The following is a 12871-nucleotide window of genomic DNA, read 5'->3' as shown; positions in this document are numbered from 1 at the left end:
GTTCCTACGTGGAAGAAGGATAAAGGGTAGACATTTGTGCCAGTAAGATCTCATTTGGGAAAATTTTAGCTGCAGAAGTTTAGAAGTAGCTCTTAAGCAGGGCTTACTTTGAATCTATTAGCTCCACAAAGCTAACTCATTTACGTAAATAAGTACTTGAAAAAGTCATCACCTTAGGACCTAGCTATAAGTGCTTCAAAGTATGATCAAATCTAAAATGAAAAAGACTTAAAATTGTCATTGACAAAAAATGCAAATGTGAGCAATCAACCGAACAATATAATTTTTTTCCCACTATATACATTATTTTAGGGAAATAAGATCAATAGTATTGTTAGGAACAATAAGGTTTCCTTGCTACAAATAGGCACCCAAGGATATAAGCCTATATAAAGATTGCATCATTAACTACTTAAATTTAGAGGATACTACATGCTTCAGCAGCACGTATACCCAAATTACAACAATGCAGAGATTAACATGACACTTGCACAAGGATAATATGAAAATTCGTGAAGTATTCCATGTTTTTCATTCTTCAGTTGCAGAAATGAAAAACAGTTATTAAAAAGTTGATTACAAAATTATAAGTGTAACAATATACGCAAGTGTTAGAATTAAACATTAGTTTGACATCAGTGTATTAAATCTTCACCTTAGAAAGGCCTTTACATAGAATAACCTTTACAAAACTTTTGAAATTAGTTAACATTGTCATTTTATCCAAAAAAAATATACTACTATAAGAACCTAGAAAAAGGGGCTGGGAAGGTGGCTCAGTGGTAGCGCTTGCCTTGCATGCCTGAGGCCCTGGGTTTGATTCCTCAGCACCACATAAGCAAAAAGAAAAAAGTCGGAAGTGGTGCTGTGGCTCAAGTGGTAGAGCACTAGCCTTGAGCTGAAGAGCTGAGGGACAGCGTCCAGGCCCAGAGTTCAGGCCTACGACTGGACCAAAAAAAAAAAAAGAACCTAGAAAAAAAATAATCTTAAATTTTCTATATGGAATACAATCTGAAAGGACACATTTATTAATGAATATATATATTATAAAACAATGTTGAATGCAAAGTATATCTAGGAAAGAATGAAATAGATTATGGATATTATGCAAACACAGAATATAGAATATTTTAAAATATACTTTTTTCAGACCAGAAGCAGAAATATCTTGAGTTTCTGTACTACTCATTTCAACAGATAAGATCAAATTATTTCTGATTAAAAAATCACAAACTCTGCAGAAATCATTGTAGATGTACACAAACAACTCAAATATATTTGACATCAAAGTCAGGCAATTCACTTGGAAAAATTCCACGGAATTTTTACAGTAAGATATTGCTGTTATTTGAATTCTGAAAATATTTTGTATGGACACAAAGAGTGGACTGGCATTTTGATGTTTAAGAAACGTAACTGATAGCTATGCTAAATAATGCTGCAATAAACGTAGTTGTTTTGGTAGCTTTTCTATGGTCTTGTTTGATGCCCCTAAGTAGATGAATGGATTAAGAAAATAGAATTCTATGGAATGGAATTTTATTCCTCCCTCAGAAAGAATGTCATTGCCCCATTTGTTAGGAAATGGAAAGACTTGGAAAAAATTATATTGAAGTAAGCCAGGCCCAAAGAAACATAGATCCCATGGTTTCCCTTATTTGTAACTAGTATATGTCTGAGACAAGCAGAAGTGGTCAGATAAGTTGATGTTAGGTGAAATGAACCCCAAGATAAGGATTCAAATGTTTTTTTTTCTTTCTTGTGATTGTTTCTAACATATTTATAAGATGATTTCTTTGTTGCTTTGTATGTCCCTCCCCCACCGTATAACCCCTGCTTTCATTGTATTTGATGTTGGTATGATTTGTGGAGGGGAAGGGAAAAAACAAATTGTTTAAATAGGGATACAGGTTGACCCATTGCAACAATGAGATGTACAAGACGTCATGTAGAAAAACGAACTTTACGACTTTGGCAGGGGAGGAGGAGTAATGAGGGGGGAGGGGAGTGGGGGGAGGTGAGAAGGTATGGGAAGGGGAAATAAAGGAGGAGGCAACAATGCTTGATAAGAAATGTATTCATTACCTTGCCCATGTAATTTTAACCCCTCTGTATGGTGTTTTCACAATAAAATAATAAAACTCAACAAAAAAAAAGAAAAAGAAAAAAAAAGAGAAAAGAAAAGAAACTTAACCAAACCATTACAACTGAATAGAACAATTTGTACAGCCTTCCACAACTTCAAAGAGGTAGTGATACATACTTATCCTTTTGGTAATATCAAAGGCAGTTTCTTCCAAGTTGTTCTTCAGACCTGCTCAACAGAAGGAGATCCAGTGTATCTTTGCTATCTATGTTCCCAGCAGCAAGATGTAAGGGAGTCAAGAGGCGTTTAGTTTGGGCATTGGTATCTGCATCATGATGAAGTAAGAAAGACGCCACGCTGGTATTATTTCACGAGTAACCACTGCGCAGGGGTGTCCAGCCATTAACAATTATTGCATGAATATCTGCTGCTTGAGCCACAAACTCATGGGCAATATCTAAGTGTCCACTGTAGGCTTCCCGATGAAGAGGGGTATATTCATTGTCATCCCTAGTATTCACATGAGTGGCCTTTATGGAAAGTAGTCACCACACTCTAGTAAGCCGATTATTTTCAGCAGCCCAAAGAAGAAATTTGCTTGGATCCTACTCCAATTTTTTTCTTGCAATTGATACGATTCCTCACTTTTTCATTTTGTTCCTCATCTTCATCAGAATTGCCTAACTAGAGACTTTCAGTGCCAGTGAGAATAAGGTGTCCCTGTATTTCCCCAATAGTTTATAATGGTTGAACTTGTGAGAAAAATACAGTGAATTTTCTGCATCTGTTTATTTTCATGATGATTTATTTTCTCTTTTTCCATTTTTATTATTCCAAGTCATTCTAACTGGAAAGTAGGTAATTGATGGAGAGCAGAGGATAGATGTTCCTCCGTACTCAAAGGTACAGACTGAAAATGAAGATCAGTGTTGTTTTTATGTGCAGCTTCTTCTAGGAATGAGAAAATAGAAAGTGGCTCAGTGGTGGAGTGCTTGCCTTGCATGTATGAACAATGGCAGGTCATGTCCACCTTGCAGCCTTGTCATTCAGACTCACTGTGCAAAGAAAAAGACATAATACCCCAGCCCTCTGAAGCTCGCCACTTTTTGTGGTATCCTACTTTTTTTTCTTCCTGCAAACCCTCAGGGCCTAGGATCCCAGGATCGGCTATGGGTCCAGAGACTGCACCACAGCCTAGGGTGATGGAAGCTGAGTCAGAGTTGCCATGAACTGAGTTCAAGATGTGTAGTTGGTAAAAGAAAGAATAAATAAAAAATTAATTAATTATTTAACTAAATTAAAAAGAAATAAAGCTCTCTGGTTTGGAATTTCTGCCAGTTTCCTTCCTTAGCCTGGGATTTGAACTCAGGATCTTGGTAAATTTGTAGCAATGTGAGGGAAGGTGCAGAGTTGCCACTACTTGAGTTCAAACCCTGTGCCAAGCCAAAAATAAAAAAAAAGTCACTGAGCTCGGCAGGGGGAGTAGTTGTGGAGATGGGAGGGAAGGGATGGTAGGGACAAAACAAAAGAGGAGGCAACAATGCTCAATAGGAAATGAACTCATTACCTTGCTCATGTAACTGTGATCCCTCTGTACAACATTTTTGCAATAAAAATGTACAAAAAAGAAACAATGTAGTGCTCAGAGAAGCACTTTGGGGATAAGGTAAAGATGTCAAAAGCTGTACAAAATTCTACACTGCTTTTTTTAAATGTTCTGTATAGAACTGAATGAACATAACTGCTTTCATTTAAAAAATTAAGCCACTGTCTTGGAACTGGGGCCAGTATTTCTGTAATTGCTGTGATTTGATCTCACCTTCCAGGTAACTCTTTTGCACCATGGGTGAAGGTGAATCTTACTGTCTTTGAGGAAAACAAATTCAGGCTAGAGTTCTGAGGGCCCAAATGAACGCCCTGAAATGGAAAAAAATATTTCTATACATGTGTAATATATGATATATACTTACATATGCATGTTTATTACATATTATTATTTTTATTATTGATTTTGTATTTTATTTTTTATTTTATTCCTTTATTGTTTATTGTATTTAGTATTATTATACACATAATATTTAGTACATGTTTTACATCTATTATAAAGTGATTCACAATAATTTAGGACATTGACTCATTTTCATTTATACTTTATTAAGTGTTGAAACATGATACATAATTAAATGGAAGCATTTGTCACAGTCTTCACATGTTTAGAGTCTCTCCCACAGATGAGCTTTGTCTTCTTTATCTTTGGACACCTTCCTATAGGGATTTCTTTAGATGATTTATGATCAGAGGCCTTTTCTTGAGGATAGGCAAGTTGAGGGATAAAATTGTAAGGGTGGGGCAAGAAATGTGACTTAGTGGTAAGGAGCTCGCTCAGCATGCATGAATGCCATGGTTTGAATCCTCGGTGCCACATACTCAGGAAAACCCAGAAGCTGTGGAGTGGCTCAAGTGGTAGAGCTCTAGTCTTGAGAAAAAGAAGCTCAGAGAGAGTGCCTAGGCCCTAAGATCAAGCCCTAGGACTTTCAAAAATAATAGGTCAGATGCTGGTGGCTCACACCTGGAAAACTAGCTTCTCAGGAGACTGAGCGCTGAAGACCACAATTCAAAGAAAGGCTAAGCAAGGAAAGCCTGTTAGACTCATCTTCAATGAATCACCAAAAGACACTGTGGCTCAAGTGGTACTGTTTGCTTTGAACTGAAGGGCTCAGGGACAGTGCCCAGGCTTGAGTTCAAGACACACAACTGGAAAAAAGTGAGGGTTAATTAAAGTACTTTTCCTATTTGCTAATTAAGAGAACATTCTCTGGAAAATGAACGCTGATGTATACCAGAATTGGAGTCAGAGCTCAAAGTTCAAGTTTAGTAGATCCATATGCCCAGCCTCTGAGACTCTAGCATTATAACCTTGTGTCCTACAGGGTTCTGAAAGGTCCAATGTTGAAAGGGTTAATATGCTTCCCAAGCCCTTTGTGACTTGTAGTTACAATGTCATTACAGTTCTGAACCTAGCAGAGACTTAGTAGCTAACGCCCATCACCCTAGCTTAGGTCTCAAGATCACAGGGTGAAGCCAGCCAGAGTAGGAAAGTCTATGACACTCTGACTTCCACTTCTGAAAGGTCAGATATTCAAGAGCTTCCTGGGTTTCCCTTGGTGATGAGAAGTTACTTGCACTCTAATTGTTCTTAGAGTTCTCAAGCTATAGAAGCAGGAAAGAAACATTATTGACCCATCCTGGGTTCAGATGAAGTTCTCAGGATCCAAGCCCTAGCCCTGTTAGCAGGAAGAACTCCATTGTAACACTGTATTTGAAAGACAGAAAATAGTTGCAAAAGCCAGGCTAGGTGAAGAGACCAAGGTCTGCAGGATTAGGAAGCAGAATGTACACACTCAACAGGGAAGTGAGCTGCAAAACCATTCATTCCAGATACAACCAGCAACTGGGGTGGGTGGGGCGGGGAGAACTTCAAACATTTGTTAGAGTTACACCAGGGTCAGGCTTTTCTCAGCCTCTTCACAAAATGACTGATTAACCTTCCTCCCTCAGGTGAAGGGAGCCTCAAGCTATCTTTAGGTTACCAATAGAGAGCCAGTTTAGTGTGTGAGTGTGTGGGGGGGGGGGGAGGGGAGGAACAGAGTTGAAAACCCTGATCTCTGGTTTTAAGGAGTGGGTTTTTCACTCTTCATCTGTCAGATTTGAAGGCCCTTTTTCTACCTCGGTGAGTCCATTCTCCTTCCTTCATTCTGCACATCATTAATGCTAATCCCCAGTCCAAGGAGAGGCAGGGCCATTTCTCTTCTCTCTCCAAGCACTTTAGTTAGAACCTGGGTCTTCCCTCTTGGCTCTGGGGCCCTCAGCTGCCTGAGAAGTGGGAGAGAGACAGTCTTCCTGCTCTGTGGTTATGTGAATGTGATGCTGGTATCCTGGCACACTGCAGAAGGCCTCATGAGTGCTAATTGTTCCCTTCTTCCCTCCTGACATCCACGACCAGATTCATCTATCATCTTTGTATCTATCTATCTATCTATCTATCTATCTATCTATCTATCTATCTATCTATCTATCTATCTATCTATCTATCTATCTATCTATCTATCTATCTATCTATCTATCTATCTACCCACCCACCTACCTACCTACCTATCTATCACTTTGCCAGTTCTTGGCTGAACTCAAGGCTTGGGCACTGTCTCTAGCACTCTACTACTTGAGCCACGGCACCAATTCTGGCTTTTTCTGTGTATGTGCTACTGAGGAATTGAACCCAGGGCTTCTTGCATGCTAGGCAATCACTCTCTCTCTAATCCACATTCCCAGCCCCCTCATATTTTCTTTTTTTTTTTAAATTTAATTTAATTTTATTTGTGAACATACTGTACAGAGGAGTTACAGTTACATGGGCAGGATAATGCATACATTTCTTACAAAGCATTGCAGCCTCCTCCTTTGTTTATCCTTCACATCCCTTCCCAGCCTCCCCCCTCCCCCCCTAATCCCAATCCTTCTCCTTCCCCCCTTCCCCCCTTACCCCTCCCCCTCCCCGCACCAACATTGTAAAGCTCGTTTTGGACATGACAACTTGTACTTCTCATTGTTGCAACAGGTCCACCTGTATCCTTAAACAACTGGTTTTTCCCCATCTCCTCCACAAGTTATACTGACATCAAATATAGTGAAAGCAGGGGTTATACTGTGGGGGAGGGACATACAAAGCAACAAAGAGATAATCTTATAAATGTGTTAGAAACCCATGCATGAAAGAAAAAAACATTAAAATACACATCTAAGGGTTCATTTTCCTGACATCACATTATCTGACCTTTTCCGCTTGACTCATACATATACTATATATTACAAATAAGGGAAACCATGGGACCTACGTTTCTTTGGGCCTGGCTTACTTCACTTAATATAATTTTTTCCAAGTTTTTCCATTTCCTAACAAATGGGGCAATGTCATTCTTTCTGATGGAGGCATAGAATTCCATTGTGTATATATACCACATTTTCTTCATCCATTCATCTACTGAGGGGCATCTGGGTTGGTTCCATATCTTAGCTATGGTAAATAATGCTGCAATAAACATAGTTGTGCTGGTAGCTTTAGTGTGGTCTTGTTTGTAAACATTAGGGTAAATGCCCAAAAGTGGGATTGCTGGGTCATACGGGAGCTCTATGTGAAGTCTTTTGAGGAACCTCCATACTGCTTTCCAAAGTGGTTGAACAAGTTTACATTCCCACCAACAATGAAGTAAGGTTCCTTTCTGTCCACATCCCCTCCAGCATCTGTTGTTGTTAGAGTTCTTGATTTTTGCCGTTCTAACTGGAGTGAGGTGATATCTCAATGTTGTTTTGATTTGCATTTCTTTTATGGCTAGGGATGTTGAACATTTCTTCATGTGTCTATTGGCCATCCTTCTTTCTTCTTCAGAGAAGTTTCTCTTTAAGTCTTTCGCCCACTTATTTATTGGGCAGTTGTTTCTTTGAGGATTTGTTGTTGGGGGGTTTAATTTTTTGAGTACCAAGTATATTTTAGATATGAGACCCTTGTCCGTTGTATGGCTAGTAAAGATCTTCTCCTAATCCGTGGGATTTCTATTGATCTTGCTAGTTATGTCATTTGCCCTGCAGAAGCTCTGCAACTTTATGCAATCCCATTTGTCCAACCTTTCTTTGATTTGTTGTGTTTCCGGGTCTCTATTCAGAAAATTTCGGCCTGAGCCAAGGAGACCCAGGGTTTCTCCTATTCCATCCTGTAATGTTTTCAGAGTGTCTGCTTTGACTTCAAGGTCTTTGATCCATTTGGAGTTGATTCTGGTGCAGGGTGGTATATAAGGATCTAGCTTTAGTTTTCTACATGTAGTTAACCAATTTTTCCAGCACCATTTACTGAAGAGGTTGTCGTTCTTCCATTCTATTGTTTTAGCTCCATTATCGAAGATTAGATGGCTATAGGTCTGTAGGTTCATTTCTGGGTTTTCAATTCTATTCCATTGGTCCTGAGGTCTGTTCTTATGCCAATACCAGGCTGTTTTGATTACTATGGCTTTATAGTAGAGTTTGAAATTTGGTATTGATATTCCTCCAGCAGTGTTCTTTCCATTCAGGAGCGTTTTTGCTATTCGGGATCTTTTATTGTTCCATATGAATTTTTGGATTGCCTCTACTATTTCCTTGAAGAATGAGGTTGGAATTTGGATAGGTATTGCGTTGAATTTGTAGATAGCCTTGGGAAGTATTGCCATTTTCACGATGTTAATCTTTCCAATCCAGGAGCATGGGAGGTTTTGCCATTTTTTAAGTTCTGTGTTGATTTCCTCTTTCAAGATTTTAAACTTTTCATCATAGAGTTCCTTCACTTCTTTAGTTAAGTTAATTCCTAGGTATTTTATTTTTTGTGGGGCTATTACAAATGGAGTTGCTTTCCTAATTTCAGCCACACTTTTCTCATTGTTGGCATACAGAAAAGCCATTGATTTTGGGGGGTTAATTTTATAACCTGCTACTTTGCCAAAGTTTTGAATCAGCTTGAGTAATTTGGGAGTGGAGTCTATGGGATTCTTTAAATACAAGATCATGTCATCTGCAAAGAGGGAGAGTTTTATTTCTTCTTTCCCTATTTGGATCCCCTTTATGTCTGCATCTTGTCTTATTGCTGTAGCTAGGCATTCTAATACTAGATTGAAGAGAAGTGGAGAGAGTGGGCATCCTTGTCTTGTTCCTGAGTTAAGAGGAAATGGCTTCAGTTTTTCACCATTTCATATAATGCTGGCTGTAGGTTTGTCTTATACAGCCTTTATTGTATTGAGGAATGTTCCATGGATTCCTAATTTTTCCAAAACCTTCATCATAAAGGGGTGTTGGATCTTGTCGAATGCTTTTTCTGCATCTATTGAGATAACCATGTGGTTCTTATTCTTGCTCCTGTTGATATGAAGAATAATATTAATTGATTTGCGTATATTGAACCAGCTTTGCATCCCTGAAATGAATCCTGTATGATATTGGTGTATGATTTTTTGGATGAATTGTTGAAGTCGATTGGCCAAAATTTTGTTGAGAAGTTTTGCATCAATGTTCATCAAAGAAATGGGTCTATAGTTCTCTTTCTTTGATGAGTCCCTGCCTGGTTTTGGGATGAGGGTTATGATGGCTTCATAGAATGTGTTCGGTAGTGAGCTTTCTCTTTCAATTTCATTGAAGAGGTGGAGGAGTATTGGTGTGAGCTCTGCTTTGAAGGCCTTGTAAAATTCCGCTGTAAAACCGTCTGGTCCTGGACTTTTCTTAGCTGGGAGGTCTCTTATTGCTGTTTCTATTTCAATGCTTGATATGGGCCTGTTAAGCTGGTTTAACTCATCTTGGTTTAGTTTTGGCATGTCAATATTTGCTAGGAAAAGGTCCATTTCTGTCAAGTTCATAAACTTATTAGCATAAAGTTTTGAGAAGTATTCCCTTATAATGTTCTGATTTTTGGTTGTTTCCATGGTGATGTTTCCATTCTCATCTCTGAGTTTATTAATGTGGGTGTGTTCTCTTCGTTTTCTGATAAGATTTGCTAAGGGTCTGTCAGTTTTGTTAAGTTTTTCGAAGAACCAACTCTTTGTTTTGTTGATTCTTTCTATAGTTTTTTTGGATTCTAATTCATTTAATTCTGATTTAATTTTGATTATTTCTTTCCGTCTACTGGATTGGGGTTTATCTTGCTGCTCTTTTTCAAGGAGGTTTAGATGTGTCATTAAATTGTTAGTTTCAGATCTCTCCAATTTGTTGATGTAGGAGCTCAGAGCTATAAACTTGCCTCTGAGTACTGCCTTTGCTGTGTCCCAGAGGAGCTGGTAATTTGTGTGTTCATTTTTGTTGAATAGCATGAACATTTGAATTTCCTTTCTAATCTCTTCCATGACCCACTCTTGATTCAGCAGTGTGTTGTTCAGCCTCCATGTGATACTGGACTTTCTTTGGTGGCTTTTGGTGTTGAGTTCTAATTTTATTCCCTTGTGGTCAGAGAGAATGCAAGGTATAACTTCAATGTTTCTGAATTTAGACAAGTTTGCTTTGTGGCCTAAAATGTGGTCTATTTTAGAAAACGTTCCATGTGCTGCTGAGAAAAACGTGTATTCCGATGCTGCTGGGTGAAATGTTCAGTAGATGTCTGTTAAGTCTAGCTGATCTATGCAGCTGTTTAGATCTGCGGTTTCTCTGTTGAGTTTTTGCCGAGTTGATCTATCTAGTGGGGAGAGTGGTGTGTTAAAATCCCCAACAGTTAATGTCTTTGGATCTATATGGGATTTGAGGGAAAGTAGTGTTTCTTTGATAAATTTGGGTGCTCCATTGTTTGGCGAATAGATATTTAGAATTGTAATATCCTCCTGAAGGAGAGATCCTTTAATTAGTATGTATCGACCTTCTTTATCTCTTCTCACGAACTTTAATTTGAAGTCTATTTTATCTGATATTAAGATTGCAACTCCCGCCTGTTTATGGGGGCCGTTTGCTTGGTAGATTTTGTTCGAGCCTTTAACATTGAAAATGTGTTTGTTTTTACGGGCAAGATGTGACTCCGGCAGGCAGCAGACAGAAGGGTCTTGGTTTTTAATCCAACTAGACAGTCTATGTCGCTTAATTGGAGAGTTCAGTCCGTTAACGTTGAGAGATAGGACTGAGAGGTATTTGGGAGTTCTTGCCATGTTATCCACCTTCTTGGGGGCTGCGAAAACTGGGTTCTTCCTATGGTTCTTGGATTCTCAGTTTGGGTGCAGTTTCTTGGCCTTTGTTGCGGTCTTGTTGGTTTTCTATGTGTAGGACATCTTTAAGAATCTTTTGTAGGGCTGGTTTGGTGGAGATGTATTGTTTCAATTTTTCTTTGCTATGGAAGGTTTTTATTTGGCCTTCAGTTATGAAGGAGAGTTTAGCTGGGTACAGTATTCTTGGTTGATAGTTGTTTGTTTTTAGGGCATGGCATACATCATTCCAGGCTCTTCTTGCTTTGATTGTCTCTGCTGAGAAATCTGAGGTGATTCTAATTGGTTTCCCTTTATAGGTGATTACCCTTTTCTCCTTAACAGCTTTAAGGATCTTTTCCCTGTTCTGAGTTGGTCCTGTGTGGATTATAATGTGGCGGTGGGATTTCCTATTCTGGTCTGGTCTATTTGGGGTTCTAAAAGCTTCTTGTATCTGAATAGGCCTATCTTTTTGTATGTTTGCGAAGTTCTCTGCTAGGATCCTGTTAAACAAATTTCCTAGACCATTAACTTCTGTTTCTAGGTGCTCCTCTACACCCATTATCCTTAGATTAGGCCTTCTGATGGTGTCTTCCAGGTGTTGGATAGATCTATCATACTTCTTGGACTTGTCTTGGATGGTTGTATGTTCTTTCTCTATAATATCTAGGCTGTCTTCAATCCCTGAGATTCGATCTTCTGCATGGTCTAACCTGCTGTCAAGACTCTCTACTTTGTTTTTTATCTCTTTTCCTTCTAATTGGTCAGCTTTGATGGCTTCAAGTTCTTTGTTGAAGCTCTGTTTTAGGTCTTGTATGAATTTCTTTACTTCCTTAATTTGGTGTTCAGTGTTTATTCTCAAATCACTTAGTTGATTGGTCATGGTTTCTTTGGACTCCCATTCCTTCTGTTGGGTTCCATTCAGCATTCCCTTTGTGGTCTCCCTGACTTCCTTCAGCTCTTTGTTAATGGATTCCATGAATGCCTTTAGTGATCTTTGTGTGTTCTCTACCTGGTCTCTCAATTCCTGAATTACTCTTTGATTAGCTTCCTCCCGTTTGTGGGATTCTTGCAGTTCTCTTTCCTCCCGTTCATGGAATTCCTGCAGTTCTCTTTGAGTGTTCTCAGCCTGCTCACGCCATTCCTCCCTTTCTCTTTGAGTATTCTCAGGTTGTTCACGCAAATCCTGTATCAGTTTTTGAGTAGCTTCCTCACGCTTATGATATTCCTGTATAAACCTTTGGGATGCCTCCTCTCTCTCCCTATCACGCTCATACAGAGTCCTTTGTAAGTTGTCAAACTTCTCATTTATCATGTTTGCCACCAGTGTTTGTAGAGCTATTTGGGAACTCTCCTCTGGATTGTTCATTATCTGATCTGACCCCTGATTATCAAGATTGGGAATTGAGATACCCGGATTTGCCATTTTTCTTGTGTTTTTCTGGTTTACTCTGCCCATTTGAGATGAAAATAGCACCAGTTTTGTGCTAGAACACTATCTTAAGGCAACCATCAACCAACGTTTGCATTTATACAGTCAATAGTCTACAGATACAATCTAGTTCAACAGATACATCTATTCAACATCAAACAACTATATGTTAATGGGCTTCGAACCACAGAGAAGAATTTGGAAAACCAGAAATTTTTAGGGTTAGGGAGAGATGTGGGTAAAAATTAGGAATAGATTGGTGTAGGGAGGCACAGGGAGAGTTAACTATGTCCTAATCTCAATGCAGGAAATAGGTTGGGTAGGATGCAAGTAGAGAGGGAGAGAAAAAGAAGAAAGGGAAAGGGGAATGAAAAGAGACCAGAAAAAAAAATTAGAAACGTAAAAATTAATATAGTTATGGAGATTGAAAGACCATCTATTTAGAGAGGAATGTGAATATAATGAGAAAACAGGAGGGAGATAGAGGAGATGTGAAAAACTTAAAAAATGCTTAAAATATTATGTAGGTATAAAGAGGTAGTACTGCTATTAAGGAATTTAAGTCTCAGAGGTTTTGGATTGAGTAATAAATTTGTGGATTAAGTGTGTACACAATGGGGA

The 12871-nt window shown here is 38.7% G+C and overlaps 1 pseudogene; it reads left to right on the top strand.

The window, feature by feature from the left end:
* The first annotated feature begins 432 nt into the window (after window positions 1–432).
* LOC122095353 lies at window positions 433–532 on the top strand (annotated as a pseudogene).
* The last annotated feature ends 12339 nt before the right edge of the window (window positions 533–12871 follow it).

The sequence above is a fragment of the Dipodomys spectabilis genome, unplaced genomic scaffold, assembly GCF_019054845.1.
Source record: "Dipodomys spectabilis isolate Male_0828 unplaced genomic scaffold, ASM1905484v1 ptg000344l, whole genome shotgun sequence".
NCBI lineage: Eukaryota > Metazoa > Chordata > Mammalia > Rodentia > Heteromyidae > Dipodomys > Dipodomys spectabilis.
Note: the sequence above shows the minus strand (reverse complement) of the source record. Positions and strands in the feature narration are given on the sequence as shown.